The 16,753-nt window shown below is 40.4% G+C and overlaps 1 pseudogene; it reads right to left on the reverse strand.

Moving 5' to 3' along the window:
- Window positions 1-1,686: 1,686 nt before the first annotated feature.
- LOC114659404 (bile acid-CoA:amino acid N-acyltransferase-like) overlaps window positions 1,687-16,753 on the reverse strand; it is a 46,445-nt pseudogene continuing 31,378 nt past the window's right edge.

Raw genomic sequence — 16,753 nt, forward strand, 5'->3', positions numbered from 1 at the left:
TGCAGGTTGTCCAGTGATTTCCTGTATTTTTTCACAAGTCGAGGGGCCTCTTTCAGTGTAACCAGTGTGGGGAAATGAGCGAATGAGTTGTTTGACATTTGCTTTGAGAATAAAGCTAGCTTGGTTTTGAAGGCTCTGACATTTGTGTACATTTCATGTACAAACTGGTCTTTCCCTTGTAGCTTCACGTTCAGCTCATTCATGTGTGTCAGTATGTCCACAGCAAAAGCTAAATCACATACTTTCCCCAAACTTAACCAGCGGACATTGGAGTGGTAAAGGAAGTCCTGGTGATCAGCGTCAATTTCTTCAAGAAACGCAATAAACTGATGACGCTGAAGTCCCCTCGCTCGAATAAAGTTAACGAGTTTTACAACTGGCTTCACTACGTAGTCAAGCTGCAATACGGATTTACACAGTGCTTCCTGGTAGATTAGGCAGTGTAAGAAAATTACCTCCTGCTCAGTGTTGTCCTCCTTCACGCTCTTCTGGATTCTTTTGAGCAACCCAACGTTTTTTCCAGTTAGATTTTTCGATCCATTTGTAGTAACGTTGGCGAGCGTACTCCAAGGTAGCTTGTGCCTATTTATGACCCGTGACACACTGTCATACAAGTCCTCTCCCCGCGTTTTCCCCTTTAGGGATTCCATGGTCAAAAACTCCTCCGTTATCTCAAAATTGTCATTAATCCCTCTGATAAAAATTGAAAGCTGAGCGGTGTCCTTTATGTCATTAATTTCATCCAATGCCAAGGAATATAATGTAAATGACTCCACTTTTTTGTTTAACTTGCTAGCTAAGTCTTCGTCAATTAGCTCAACACGGCAAGTCACTGTCCTGCGTGATAAGCTAATTTTTTCAAATTTGTTCTTGCTCTCAGGACACAAGATGCCTGCTGTCTCTACTATGCACTCTTTGAGAAACTCCCCTTCGGATAAAGGCTTGCTGGTCTTTGCTAATTTGAATGCCAGCACATAACTTGCTTTCGTGCTTGATTCTTGGATGGCAGTTTGTCGGGTAAAGGTGTTTTGCTGAGCCTGCAAACTAGCTGCCAACCTCTGAGCGGTAGCCATCCGTTCTTGCATTGACTGGTTGTTAGCGTAATTAGCATGCTTGGTGGAAAAGTGACGGCTGATGTTGTATTCCTTTAAAACCACAATGGTTTCTTGGCAAATAAGACATACAGCCTTTGACCGGACTTAAGTGAAAAAGTATTTAGTTGTCCATTCCTTATTAAACACTCTGCACTCACTGTCGACTTTTCTTTTATTGAGCCCACTCATTGTTGTAGATGGGTTCAGAGTAGGAGCAGAGTAATAACAGAGAGTAACCCGGGCTTCGCAAAATCAAGTCAATGTATCACTGCGCCTAATCCGCCACCTGGTGGAACACCAGGTATTACAGGATAAGGTCAAATGAATGCAGTCATAATTATGATATGATTTGATTTGGGCAATTTTGTACCAATATTCGGCGGGCCGGATTAAAAAGACCAACGGGCCGGATGTGGCCCACGGGCTGTAGTTTGCCCACCCCTGGTCTAAATCTTGCAAACCTGAGCAGATTACCATCACTTAGACCTTCACCTTTCTTTATTTTCAGACATTCTATGATGGGCACAGGTTAGTTGTTCATGTGTTTGCTCATTTTGTCTCTCATTATTGTTTGGGTTCTAATTAAGAAAAAAAACAATTAAGAGGTTTAAATTTTAAACAGTAAGCCAATTAAAATTAAGGAAAAATAAGTTAATTAGCAGCAAAAACTGGTTACTAAGAAAATGTTTAGAATAAAAACCTGCAGGCACTGTGATTCTACAGGTTCAGAGTTGGACACCCTGTGCCATAAGGATTTACCATTAAATGTCAAAATTTAACTTAAAACTGTGTTAGAACTATATAGATGGAGATCCAAAAAATCCAAGATTTTTTTCCAAGAGTCTTCTTGTGCAAAAGCATGCTCTTTTGCTTCACCTCCCCATAATGCAATAACTACATTGGAAAAGAGAAGAGTGTTACAAATCAATAATATTAATTTAAATGTGAAAAAGGTAAGCCAACAAGAAATTTAGTCTACAGAATTGTAGATATTCCATAAATAATATTTATATGGTTAAATATGACCATCCAATGCACAGAATCATGGAAGGGAAGAACATGCAATGCGGAAGAGAACCATTGCAGTAGATAATGTAACAAGGTAATTCCACTGAGCCATATGAACTGAATAATGGTCAATCATTTCACTCCTTAAAAAAACGTATCTAATCCCTGTATATCCAATCACTGCACCAGAATGAACACATTCAGATTTCATATCTTGGACTTGTTTGACTATAATATTTATTGCCTACATCTGAAGAATCCACTTCACCATTTACATAATATTGCAATATTAGAAGAAGCACTTAAATCATTCACATCATTCTACTGGAGTTGAAAACAAGGCAAGTTCAAACAGTTTAAAAATTAAATACAGTCCACCACTAATAATGTTTATGTAGCAACACTAAAATTGAAAGATCAAAGCTGCATGGAGTTAAAGACTAATAGAGCACACAATGTTCAAAGCAATTTATTAAAAATCAACATTTGTAAAGAACAAATGTTACATTTAAATATTAACCTCACTAAAATCTGTTAATTCAATTGTTTCATTTAATTTTCTTTGATTTCTTCTAGGTGTTTCATTTAACATCCATCCATCCATTTTCCAACCCGCTGAATCCGAACACAGGGTCACGGGGGTCTGCTGGAGCCAATCCCAGCCAACACAGGGCACAAGGCAGGAACCAATCCCGGGCAGGGTGCCAACCCACCACAGGTTTCATTTAACAGTTTAACCAAATATAGTTAGGTGGTCTGGCATCATTATATTTGTCTTATATGAGTAACAATAAATGTTTGTGAGTCTGTGTTGTTATGCACGAATATCCACTTCTGAATTAGTTCCTTATTTACACCTCTTGCTCATCCTTTTTGTAAATTACACATTTTTTCAGAAAGTGATGAGAATCTAAAATTTTCACTAGCAAGAAATAATTTTCAGAAATGCAGGATCATTTTCCATTCCTTTTCTCAGCATGCTCAGACGATCTCAGCATGCGAACAGACTGCCTAATTTATTAAGATTTGTTCTTTTTTCTTTCAAAATCTGGAACTGTGAAATCACTATTCATAGCACATATTGAGGGTTATAGTACCCAATGCTGCTAGAGCAGGGGTAGACAGACAATATCCAAGCTATGTAGTATTTCACTCCCTTCATATTTAAAACAAAACGTGTACTTCTGTATAAATGTTAATGAAAATATATCCTCTTGTGACTTTGTACAGCCCTGTCATTTTGCTAATATGACTGTTTTGCAACTAAATTAAGTGCAGACTTCATACTGAATTGAGTGAATTAGCTTTATTACACATTCATCATAGGAGGTTTGAACTGCTCTTTGTCTCATCCCTCACCTAGGACCAGTTTGTCTTGGGTGACCCTACCAGGGGCATAAAGCCCCGGACAACAGAGCTCCTAGGATCATTGGGACACGCAAACCCCTCCACCACGATAAGGTGGCGGTTAAAGGACTCGAGACATTGTGGGAAGTACTTCGAAGACCTCCTCAATCCCACTGACATGCCTTCCAATGTGGAAGCAGAGCCTGGGGACTCAGAGGTGGGCTCCCCCATCTCTGGGACTGAGGTCACCGAGGTGGTCAAAAAAACTCCTTGGTGGCAGGGCCCCAGGGGTGGATGAGATATGCCCGGAGTTCCTCAAGGCTCTGGATGTTGTAGGACTGTCTTGGTTGACACGCCTCTGCAACATCGCATGGACATCAGGGACAGTACCTCTGGATTGGCAGACCGGGGTGGTGGTCTCCCTCTTTAAGAAAGGGGACCGGAGGGTGTGTTCTAATTATAGAGAGATCACACTCCTCAGCCTCCCTGGAAAAGTCTATTCGGGGGTCCTGGAGAGGAGGGTCCGTCGGATAGTCGAACCTCGGATTCAGGAGGAACAGTGTGGCTTTTGTCCTGGTCGCGGAACAGTGGACCAGCTCTACACCCTTAGCAGGGTCCTGGAGGGTGCAATGGAGTTTGCCCAACCAGTCTACATGTGTTTTGTGGACTTGGAAAAGGCATTCGACCGTGTCCCTCGGGGAATCCTGTGGGGGGTACTCCGAGAGTATGGGGTACCGGACCCCCTGATAAGGGCTGTTTGGTCCCTGTACGATCGGTGCCAGAGCTTGGTCCGCATTGCCGGCAGTAAGTCGAACCCATTTCCAGTGAGAGTTGGACTCCACCAGGGCTACCCTTTGTCACCGATTCTGTTCATATCTTTTATGGACAGAATTTGTAGGTGCAGCCAGGGCGTTGAGGGGGTCCGGTTTGGTGGACTCAGGATTGGGTCACTGCTTTTTGCAGATGATGTTGTCCTGTTTGCTTCATCAGGCCGTGATCTTCAGCTCTCTCTGGATCGGTTCGCAGCCGAGTGTGAAGCGGCTGGGATGGGAATCAGCACCTCCAAATCCGAGACCATGGTCCTCAGCCGGAAAGGGTGGAGTGCCCTCTCAGGGTTGGGAGCGAGATCCTGCCCCAAGTGGAGGAGTTCACGTATCTCGGGGTCTTGTTCACGAGTGAGGGAAGAATGGAGCGTGAGATCGACAGGCGGATCGGTGCAGCATCCGCAGTAATGCGGGCTCTGCATCGGTCTGTCGTGGTGAAAAAGGAGCTGAGCCGCAAGGCGAAGCTCTCAATTTACCAGTCGATCTATGTTCCTACCCTCACCTATGGTCATGAGCTATGGGTAGTGACCGAAAGAACGAGATCGTGAATACAAGCGGCTGAAATGAGTTTCCTCCGCAGGGTGTCTGGGCTCTCCCTTAAAGATAAGGTGAGAAGCTCAGTCATCCGGGAGGGGCTCAGAGTAGAGCCGCTGCTCCTCCGCATCGATAGGAGTCAGAGGAGGTGGGTTGGACATCTGATCAGGATGCCTCCTGGACGCCTCCCTGGTGAAGTGTTCCGGGCACGTCTAACCGGGAGGAGGCCCCGGGGAAAACACAGGACACGCTGGAGGGACTATGTCTCTCGGCTGGCCTGGGAATGCCTTGGGATTCTCCCGGAAGAGCTAGAAGAAGTGGCCGGGGAGAGGGAAGTCTGGGCATCTCTGCTCAAGCTGCTGCCCCTGCAACCCGACCTTGGATAAGCGGAAGAGGATGGATGGATGGATGGATGGATATTACACAGTTTCTGTTTTAGTTATGTATTTAACATTTCTTGTCTTGCATTTCCTGTCATCCAATATTTACCCAGATCAATGTAGACATGGAACACACATGAAATGCATGTATTCCAAATAATGATATATTATTTATTCAATGCAATTCGAGGCACATCACACCCAGATTAACAGACTTGAGCTGGGAGAACTTCAGCTGCATCGGTGGGGGTTGGGATAGCAGGCTGCTTGCAGTGATTGACACATTTCCAAAGCAAAGAGGCTGATGAAGCGGTACAAAGGTGGCCAAGCATTATGACTTTTTTCATAGGCTTCAGGAATTCTAGTGTTAAGCATAAGCAAAAAATCTAATTATAATCCATATATTGGTAAGCAATGGCAAGGAAGAGAACTAGTTTATGGCCGATTAGTACTGTGTCCTGCCTTTTTAGTAAAATGTTTAGCTCTATTAGTATTAGTGCACAGAGACTAAATGTTCTTAAAAATGCACACAATTGTGCAGTATCTTGTAACTGGGAAAAAAATCTGATTTTATTCAAACAAAGGGCAACACGGTGCCGCGGTGGGTAGCGCTGCTGCCTCGCAGTTAGGAGACCCGGGTTTGCTTCCTCCCTGCGTGGAGTTTGCATGTTCTCCCTGTGTCTGCGTGGGTTTCCTCCCACAGTCCAAAGACATGCAGGTTAGGTGGATTGGTGATTCTACATTGTCCCTAGTGTGTGCTTGGCATGTGGGTGTGTGTGTGTGTGCATGCCCTGTGGTGGGCTGGCGCCCTGCCCGGGGTTTGTTTCCTGCCTTGTGCCCTGTGTTGGCTGGGATTGGCTCCAGCAGACCCCTGAGACCCTGTAGTTAGGATATAGCGGGTTGCATAATGGATGGATGGATGGATTCAAACAAAAGTCAGATATACACAAAGCACACACAATGTCAGGAATGACAGATTTGCCAGCTGCAGTCACTAATCTCATAGCCAGACCATTTCAATTTAAAGGACTGAAAATCACTGCCTACATCACATTTACTGACAAAGTTCCAGCCTTCCAGCCCAGTCGTGCTTGCCTCGTTTGTGATAACTAATAACATGCTTCCCAACAGAGTTAATAGTTTAACAGGTACTGTGAGTTCAGCTGCAGTCTCAACCATTTTTTTCTTTTTTCCATTTTGCTTTAGTACGTAAAACATTAGACATCAGAGAGACAAGCCTTTGTTCAGTTTACAAGGTTCAAAAAACGTATATTTCTTACTTGCCATTGTTATAGTTTAAGCCCCTACACTACAGACAAAGTCAAACCTCTTTGATTTTATTGGAGTGAGTCACAGACTAGTTGAAGTGACTCACTGTGTATGACTGATTTTACAGAAGTGTGCCACCAATTGCCTCCAATTCTCTAAGATTACACAAATGAAGGCCAGAGCTGCCACTTTATACATGCAGATCAAGAACTGCACAAAAAAAAAACTTGTGGAGAACATGTAAACCCCACACAAAAATAGGTCTCTAGAGGAACAGTAGAGAAATACTACCAAATTTTAAAATTTGGTTACTAAGATATATAATTACATTAAAGTTGACATGGCTGATATTTGTGAAGAGTATTAGGAATTATCTTTTTTTGTGAAAAATTTGTCTGTGTTTATTTTGAAAACATTAAATAATATTACATAATAAAAACTGTTTCACTCCACTAGCTAAATTAATTAAATTAATTCTTACATTTATATGGCACTTTTCTCACTACTCACAGTGAATGGTGAGGCACTTCCACCACCACTAATGTGGATGATGTGACGGCAGCCATTTTCCGCCATTATGCTTATCACATATTGGTTGTTGGGTGGTGAAGGGGTGAGAGATAATTAGCCAGAGACAGGGGATGATCAGGAGACTAGAATGACCAAGCAATGTGTGGAGTTTAGGCAGAACATCACGATACACCCTACTCTTTACAAAGAATGCCCAGGTATCTTTAATGACCACAAAGAGTCAAGACATTGATTTTATATTTCGGTGCCATTTTTATAGGACAATGTTCCCATCGCTGAATAGGGGCACTGGGTTCCACATTCAGACTACGGAGTAAATGCCTCCTGCTGGCTTCAATAACACCTTTTTGTGACAGTGTGGGTCCTGCTTCATGCTCCCTCTTCCAGTTTTGAGAGCCTCTTGAACCCGACACCATCAATAGTCATAACCAGGATGAGCTGGACAAATGAGGACACCACATGAACCAAGGGTAAGGTACAAAAGTGATCAGTGCTTTTATTAACAACAAATTAATACTAAACAGTGTCCAAAAAGAAAGAGTGGTGCTTCAACTGTCACATAATCCATTAAAATGGGTGAACGTGGAGGTTAAATATCCAATAAATAATTCCATTAGAAATGAGTTTAAAATACATGCAGAAACAGTCCTTTTTTTTAAAACGTTCTACCTTTCCCTTTATCTGGTGGCTCCTCTGCTTATCCCTCACGGGCCTTGCAGTAGAGGAGTTGCCCCATCAGCAGGTGCAGTTGACCTTCCACTGGTCCGGTTGCCTTCCATCCCAGTCTACGTACAGGCTTCCTCACCGGACCATGACTCGGGTCCCCAATGGCCTGGGCACTCATGCTGGGGCTTTTTCCCTCAAGCCTCCTCGACCCCTGCTGCCTTCCCAGCCTTACATGGCGAGTAGTTCACCATCCAGCTCGTTCCTGCTCCTCTGAACTGCTCAGCTGGAGCAACCTCTTCCAACTGCCCCTCCCACCGAGTGTCGGCCACACACTTCTTCTCAGAGACTCTCCTCCCAGATGCCTGCTTTCTCTCTCGCAAGCCTGCTCCCATCTGTTTGGTCACTCACTTCTTCCTTTGACCTCTGTTCTCTTGTATCTTTCTTTCTTTTCCCCTTGGTACTCGTGTTTGTCCCATTTCAAAAGGGGACGTCACACAGGTGTGACAATTAGCAGCTCCCAGCTACAATTGTGGCCACGGGCAATTCCGCACCTGTGTACTTAAGTTTGGGACTGCCTGTGTTGTGCATGGGAACAGGTCTAGCCACGTTACCACGCCCCTCTACTTATTATTTAACAAAAAGTCGGCCATTATTTCAGAGCCACGGATCCGCTATACCACACTTTTCCAGAAGTGACCAGAGCATTTCCTTGTTGGTCTCCCTTCAGTACTGGCTGGGCCTGATCACACTTAGCTTCAGGCAGATTACCTGTTCTGAAGTGCATTTGATATGGTCATTGACATGGTTATTATGTATGCTAATATGCTAATACAGTGATCCCTCTCTATATCGCGCTTCGCCTTTCGCGGCTTCACTCCATCGCGGATTATACATGTAAGCATATTTAAATATATATCGCGGATTTCTCGCTGCTTCGCGGGTTTCTGCGGACAATGGGTCTTTTAATTTCTGGTACATGCTTCCTCAGTTGGTTTGCCCAGTTGATTTCATACAAGGGATGCTATTGGCAGATGGCTGAGAAGCTACCCAGCTTACTTTTCTCTCTCTCTCTCTCTCTCTCTCTCTTGCGCTGACTTTTTCTGATCCTGACGTAGGGGGATTGAGCAGGGGGGCTGTTCGCACACCTAGACGATACGGAAGCTCGTCTAAAAATGCTGAAAGATTATCTTCACGTTGGCTACCTTTTGTGCAGCTGCTTCGTGAAGCGACATGCTGCCCGGTGCTTTGCATACTTAAAAGCACGAAGGGCACGTATTGATTTTTTTATCTGTCTCTCTCTCTCTCTCTCTCTCTCTCTGTCTGCTCCTGACGGAGGGGGTGTGAGCTGCCACCTTCAACAGCTTTGTGCCGCGGTGCTTCGCATACTTAAAAATCCAAACAGCCCTATTGATTTGTTTGCTCCTTTGAAGAGGAAGATATGTTTGCATTCTTTTAATTGTGAGACGGAACTGTCATCTCTGTCTTGTCATGGAGCACAGTTTAAACTTTTGAAAAAGAGACAAATGTTTGTTTGCAGTGTTTGAACAACGTTCCTGTCTCTCTACAACCTCCTGTGTTTCTGCGCAAATCTGTGACCCAAGCATGACAATATAAAAATAACCATATAAACATATGGTTTCTACTTCGCGGATTTTCTTATTTCGCGGGTGGCTCTGGAATGCAACCCCCGCGATGGAGGAGGGATTACTGTATTAATATTATATATTTATATATATATATATATATATATATATATATATATATATTATATTATACTATATTAAATAATATGTTTACTAACTAGATATTTATATTAATAGGGTACCATTTTGCCTTACCTTTTTTACGAGTATGTAAGTCAACAAAATTGCTGAATCGAATGTGGGGGCTATAAGGCGGCTCTATAAGATGTCCAGTCTTAGGATAGAAAATTTTTGTCAAAAGATGTCCATTTCCTGCTTCCTTCATCATTTTTTTCAATCTGAAAGGAAAAATTTATTAATTTCATGAAAAAGCAGAAAATGTAGACTGTGTATTATATGTGTAACTTATGATGTCTATTAACAGATTATCTTGGTTATCATAACTCTCTTGATGAGCCCAGTATGTTGAACCTCTATGTATAATTTTTTGTTCAGAAGAGAAAATAAGGAAAAGTGAGAAAACAGTTTTGAAAAACAGCTGTCTTTGTTAGTGAATTATAACAGTTCAAATTCAGTAGAAACAATCTGAAGATGACTCAAAAAGGGAAAACAGAAGTCACAGGAGTCAAGACGTATCAGATTTTCTCTCCTGAAGAGACAAAATAAATAAATATAAAGGAGGAATCCTCTGTATGGGGTTAGCTCATCAGCTAAGGGATCTGTCACAAAGATACTGTAAACTTATTGAAATGTACAAATGATATTAAAATTGATGACTTAGCAGATACTGAGGAGGTACCAAAAACAATTCTATAATACTTGGACAGTCTTCAAAAATGGATGAACATTTGGAAAAAACTAGTTTACTGCAGAAAAGGTTAAAATGTTACACATAGGCAAAATGAATGTTAAATGAATATGGAGTCACTGTATTAACACTAGAATCCCTGAAGCCTACGAAAAAACTTGTAATCCCGGGCCACCTTAAATTACTTTGCACCTCTCCATTAGCGTCTTTTGTTTTGTAAATGTGTCGATCAGCACAAGCACCCAGCAGCCTGCTATTCCATCCCCCACAATGCTGCAGCTCAACTTGGGCAAACATTTCTCCCAGCTCAAGTCTTGTTTTTCTGGGTGTGAGGTGCCTGGAGCTGTATAGATTAAATAATATATCGTTATTTGGAACACATACATTTCATGTGTGTTCTGTGTCTACAACGATCTATGTAAATGTAGAATGACAGGAAATGCGAGAAATGCAAGAAATGGTGAACACATACCTAAAATATAAACTTTTTTCGTGTTATAGTACTAACAACAACATTTTGACATGAAGTGTATAATGTGTGAAGAATGAAGTCCAAATATCATATAAACACTTTCACAAAAGGTACACGTATGACAAAACAAGTGTGCTTTTATGCAAGAATATAACCAAAGATAAAGAAATCGGGTTAGGGTACATTTTATTCAAGAATAAAACTGAGTAACAAAAAATTCAAATGACAACAAGATACCAAGAAGATATGATTCACCTGCGTTTGTGTGTCTGGTTCTACCCCTTATCTTTTACAGGTAAGAAATCTTTACACTGGCTGTTACAGACTGAAATCAAAGGCTTCTTCTTTTTGGGAGCATACACCGTCAGAACGGCATTGCCAGATCTAAACACTAGCGTGGCAAATTGCTCGCATACTGAAGTGTAAAGACAAGTGGACAAGCTGCAAGTGGAAGTTCCATTTTACTTATGGTGCCAAGCAGAGTTGCGTTGCATTACAGCAGTCTATTAGCCGGCGAAACCACTGTGAAGAAGCTGTCTGTTACTATGGTCCGGCCTTTGTCTAGTCTGATAGCGGTCATGGGACATTGTACAATTGATTGCCGGTACAACAAAAATAGTTCTGAACAGGCATCAGCGACAGCGCTGCTCTTGTAAAAGAATGGAGATATATGCCATCAACTTAAAGAGGGAGCGGCAACTTCGATGTACCACATACACATCACTGAGAAAATAAAACTGAATAATAAAAAAACAAATGCTAACTTTTACAAGTAGCCAAAATTTACACTGGGTGTTATAGACTCAAATCAAATATATGTTTTTATTATATTGTAGAAATAATAATAATAATAGCAGCTCACTACTCAAAACATGTAACGTCCGGTCTCGAACCCAGGACCTCCGGATTATAAGGCAGCAGTTCTTATCTATGTACCATTCAAGAAAATGTGTAAACTCCCTGTCGATTAATATTAGAGCCTGAGTTTTTAACACATTGACAGCCACGTGTAAATCGAATGCACACGTGTTTATTTGATATTTGGACTAAAGTCTCCACACATTATATGCTTCTCATCATTATTAGTAAAGAGTTTCTGCTTTAGATCCTACACTTTCCCAGATCTTTGTAGACATGGAACACACATGAAATGCATGTATTCCAAATAATGATATACTGTATTATTTACCCTATACAACTCCAGGCACATCACACGCAGATAAGGAGCCTTGGCTTGAGCTGGGAGAACTTTTTGTCGGTGAACTGAGCTCCACCAAGGCAGGGCATGGGACAGCAGGCTGCTTGCTGCTTGTGCTGATCGACGCATTTACAAAACAAAAGACGCTGATGGTAGAGGTGTGAAGGGATTTAAAGTCGGCCGGGATTATGAGTTTTTTCTTAGGCTTCAGGAATTCTAGTGTTAAGTTAGGGCTAGGTTAGCATAATGTTATCTTCTATTTTACAACACACAGGTTTTGTGAAAAGAGCATTAACAAGTTTTGGAATTTTGAAATGTAATGTTATAGATTTTAATTTGTTCTAATACATCAAACATAAATACATTTTTGTAACATAAATAATTAAAAGGGCAAATAGTTAAAAAGTATGCAAATATAATAAAACACTCTCACATCTTCAGCTGATTCAGGAGTCGGCCAATTCTGATCATCATCACCAGCAATCAACAAGAGGACACTTTAAATTTCCAACCTAGAGAGGAAAAAGGACAAATTAGTAATGCTGACAAATCACTCAGGCACACCACATATACTATACTTTAAAGGTGGGTTCATAATCTCATGCAGCAACTTCTCTTTGGGACAGATCCCACCGTATCAAAGACCCCCTCCCCTGAAAACCAAACACACATATGTTTCACGTTCTTTGGCACAGACACATTCCCTTGCTCATTTAGACCCTCTTATCCAATAAGCTACTTATTTAAATCAAACACATGTTTAGCTAGTTGCAGACCTGTTAAATTTATATGTATGTAAGATAAGGGATCATCTGGCATATATTGCATCAAATTTATTTTGGTGTTCTTATAATTACAAATAACGAGGCTTATTCATTAAAAAAAATATATTTTTTTTTTCATGGACGTTCACATTGGTTGTGCATGCTCAACATATCTTTTACTGATTAGCCAGAAAGTAACTTCAAAATCCCTACTGCAAGTTACCTATTAAAATAATTTGGAAATGTCTCTCAAAATGTCTTAAGAAGAAAAATCATAGTGAGAACCATCCATCCATCCATTTTCCAACCCACTGAATCCAAACAGGGTCACGGGGGTCTGCTGGAGCCAATCCCAGCCAACACAGGGCACAAGGCAGGGAACCAATCCCGGGCAGGGTGCCAACCCACCGCAGGACACACACAAACACACCCACACACCAAGCACACACTAGGGCAAATTTAGAATCGCCAATCCACCTAACCTGCATGTCTTTGGATTGTGGGAGGAAACCGGAGCGCCCGGAGGAAACCCACGCAGACACGGGGAGAACATGCAAACTCCACGCAGGGAGGACCCGGGAATCGAACCCAGGTCCCCAGGTCTCCCAACTGCGAGGCAGCAGCGCTACCCACTGCGCCACCGTGCCGCCCATAGTGAGAACCGTTATTTCAATAATGAATGAATAAAAAAATGTCTTACTGTCTTTATAAATCTGTCAATTGGATATCAATTGGAAAAAAAAATTGTGTCGTTATAGATCATAAGTATGATGCCAATGTTCAGAAGGAAAGCACTTGCAATAAGTTGTATTCATAACAGTCACAGAGGCATGCAAGCAACAATCACAGGCAGAAAAATACTCATCCACTCATTAATTTTGTTTTTAAATGTGCTTTATAAATAAATTAAAAAAAAAAACTAAAGGCAACACAACTTCAAAAAATTGTTGCTGGACAGGATACTGCTTCTCATACTCTGGATGTTTATAATTTTTTTAAATTTTCATTGTGCATAGTTTTAATCAGTGTTTTGGCTTTCAATAAATAATATTGAATGAGTTCTGTTATTTGCTTTCAGTAGCCAGCTAGATATGAGAATGTGTTATAGCATAAACGGGTACTTGATGGTTAGCTGCGTTACAGACCTAATGTTACATGGACTTGGTACTTTGTGTAGAGGTTTTATGCACTCTTAATAAAGGGTTATGTGAACAAATTTTAAATGACTACTACTTCTTAGACTTTTTAGAGGCAGCTGCAAACACAAGACAAAAAAAATATATGTTTTTAATATGTTGTTATGGATCACACTCCTAAAAATGCACCTGTAATTACTTAAAAAATGAGAGTGCCTCATTGGATCACCAATGCACTCACACTAACTGAATGTATCAGTGATTAGGGAAAACACTCATTTTCTGTTTAAAGTAGTTTGTAACCAAAGAAGCTCAACCTCTGACAGAGCAGGAGCACTAATAGGAATGCAGTAATCACCACTTTTTGCAATTAGTATATCACAGCATCCGTATTCATAATTGCAAAATATATGATTAATTATGCAGGCCTAATTTCAAGTCCAGCAATTCTGCTTAGCAGTGATTGTATTAATACAATTGTTTGAGACATTTTTCTGTATAAGTAATAAACCACTATATATATTTGTGACAATTTTTCCATTCACAGACATTTTCATGGTAAGTTTTGGCTTTCATACAAAATTAGGTTATAAATGTCTTTCTGCAGGAGTGGAACTCATTTATAACCAAAGGCACATGTGTATCAGAATTTCTGCACAAAGACAATGGGTCTGTTAAATCAAAAGAAAGATTTTGATTTAACTCATTTTGTGAGTTTTGCTAATCACATTTTAATTAATAATAAGCCATTAATAATCAACCTTACATTCTATATCACATTGCAAATTAATTGCCTTAGAAAAACAGATGAAACTTGTCTTGCAGAAAGTGTTTAGCTTTACTTTTTATAGGTAAAACAATAGCAGGGATGTGCGGTCAGGGAGGCAGGTGAGGCTCTCATGAAAAATAAAAAAACTAATAATGATAACATAAAATAAATGTGTCAACTGGTCTGTGGTTTAAATTTGTTTTCTGTATGATTCCAATAATTTTGAACATTTTTATAGTCAAAATTGCTGAATTGGTGCATTTCCTGTTCAAATACAGGGGAGAAACCTGAGGTGTGGCAGCAATGAGCCAAGCCTCACCTTAGACTATGCTATCCCTCACACACTGGGTTGATGCATGCAATTGGCGCGTGCCTGATTCTGTCTCTCTGTATGCTGCCAATATAATGTTCGCAGAGATGTTTATTATACATCCTGACTTTCCACAGTCTGGCTAATATCTTTAATGAATGTGTGTGACATATTTAGTATTGCTGATCAGAAATAAAACCACAGTGAAAAGGCACAAGGTGAGGCAGACAGTACCGTGACGCAATGAAGGGGGCAGATGTCAGCCAACCAGGTACTTGTTGCTGTTGTTCTTCTACGCAGAGGCTCTAAGCGCCAATAAGTTAGCGATATCAGAAAGTCAAGTGCACTGCAGCGATCCATTTATTTTTATTTTTTTTGGACTGACTGCAAAAATGGAAGATTACGATTTTTATAACTAAAAGAAAATACAGTAAGAAGGACTTTTACAAGGAAGTGACTGAGATTTTCGTGGAGAAGGATGGGCACATTGACTTCATTTACAAATAAAGTTAGACCATAAATGGTTTTCAGTTTCATAAAAAATGGGATCACAAAAAGCAATCCAATACTTACAAAATAAATTTTGACCATAAATAAAATATTCTTTTGTTTTTCTTGATATCCTTTTGTTGAACAGTCTGTATTAAAATTGATTAAAGCATCAGAATTAAAAGCTTTTAAAAACAACTAAATATTTCAATTAAGGTCAAAATTTAATTGTTTTTTTGTACACCACTCAATGCTTTCATTTGTATTGAATGAGTATGAATTGTTCAATTGCAATGGCAAATTTAGAACACATGGAGGGTGCAGAGCAAATGCGCTCTTTCTCGCCGCTAAAAAGGTAATGTTCTTTCTTAGCCAAATATGTACCTAACCTATGTGTGTGTAAAGAATGCTGATGAGATAGGAAACATAAACAGTAATCAATGTGCATGCTGCCAATTGAATAGTGAATAAGCTAATCTTTTGGGTTCATATATTTATAAATCTGACTCTGAAGGAGTCAGTGCCTCACCTCCCATGAACCTCACCACAAGTCACTGCATGTACTATAGGACATTCATCTGACAACAGACAAAAAAGGCACTATAAACACATGTGCTGGATTAAAAATGTGGCTTTATAAGTCTTCTAAGCAATATCCAAAGCAGTAATAGAGAGGTTCTGAAAAAACATTTGATGTAAAACCATATTTGAATAAATAAGTAATATACTGTATATTGTCACACACGAGCACATGGGGAGCAGCTTAGGGACCCAACACGTACCGTGAAACCTCGTGCCTGGGACAACGACAGGGTACTAATCTCTCTTTCTTTGTTCCCTCATGAAGAATGAAGCAGCACCGCCATGAATACACCCAGACTCGCTAAACCACAAGACACTTCCGGGTTCCCTTCATTTCCCCCTGGTCCCCATCTGATGACGTCACTACCATCCATCTACCACTGTGGCTCCTTCCCAGCATTCCATGTCCACTTCCGTTCCCACCCCATAAACTGTCTGACTGTTATTTGATTCATGTATATTGTCGTATGTGCAAACTGACCGTTGCTTTGAAGTACTGAGTAACAGTATACGGGGACGGAAAACCCCAAACCATCATTTCTTGTGTGTTTCTTTTACAATATATGCACAAAAAAAACACTTAACTTACATTAACTTTCTTATTTGAATCTGTTGGTATTGGAAGGACAAGTTCTCGCCATATTACATGATTATTTTCATCAAACCTTGTTTTTTCCTCATTTCTGAAAAAAAAGAAAAACAACATAATACCACAGACAGTTTCTTATCTGTTGTAATGAATATACTTCTTACTGTTATTAGCACATATTTTAAAAGACTAAGAATGTAGGATTAAATATTTCTGAAAAAGGTAACAAAAGTACTATCTCTTCTGGTGTCTATTATTTTACTTTTAAGTGCTATTAAAAAGGGCATTGTTTTAATTGGGGAAAAAACACTTTTAGTGTAGATATCTATTATAAAAAGAA

The sequence above is a fragment of the Erpetoichthys calabaricus genome, chromosome 1 (assembly GCF_900747795.2).
Source record: "Erpetoichthys calabaricus chromosome 1, fErpCal1.3, whole genome shotgun sequence".
Taxonomy (NCBI): Eukaryota; Metazoa; Chordata; class Cladistia; order Polypteriformes; family Polypteridae; genus Erpetoichthys; species Erpetoichthys calabaricus.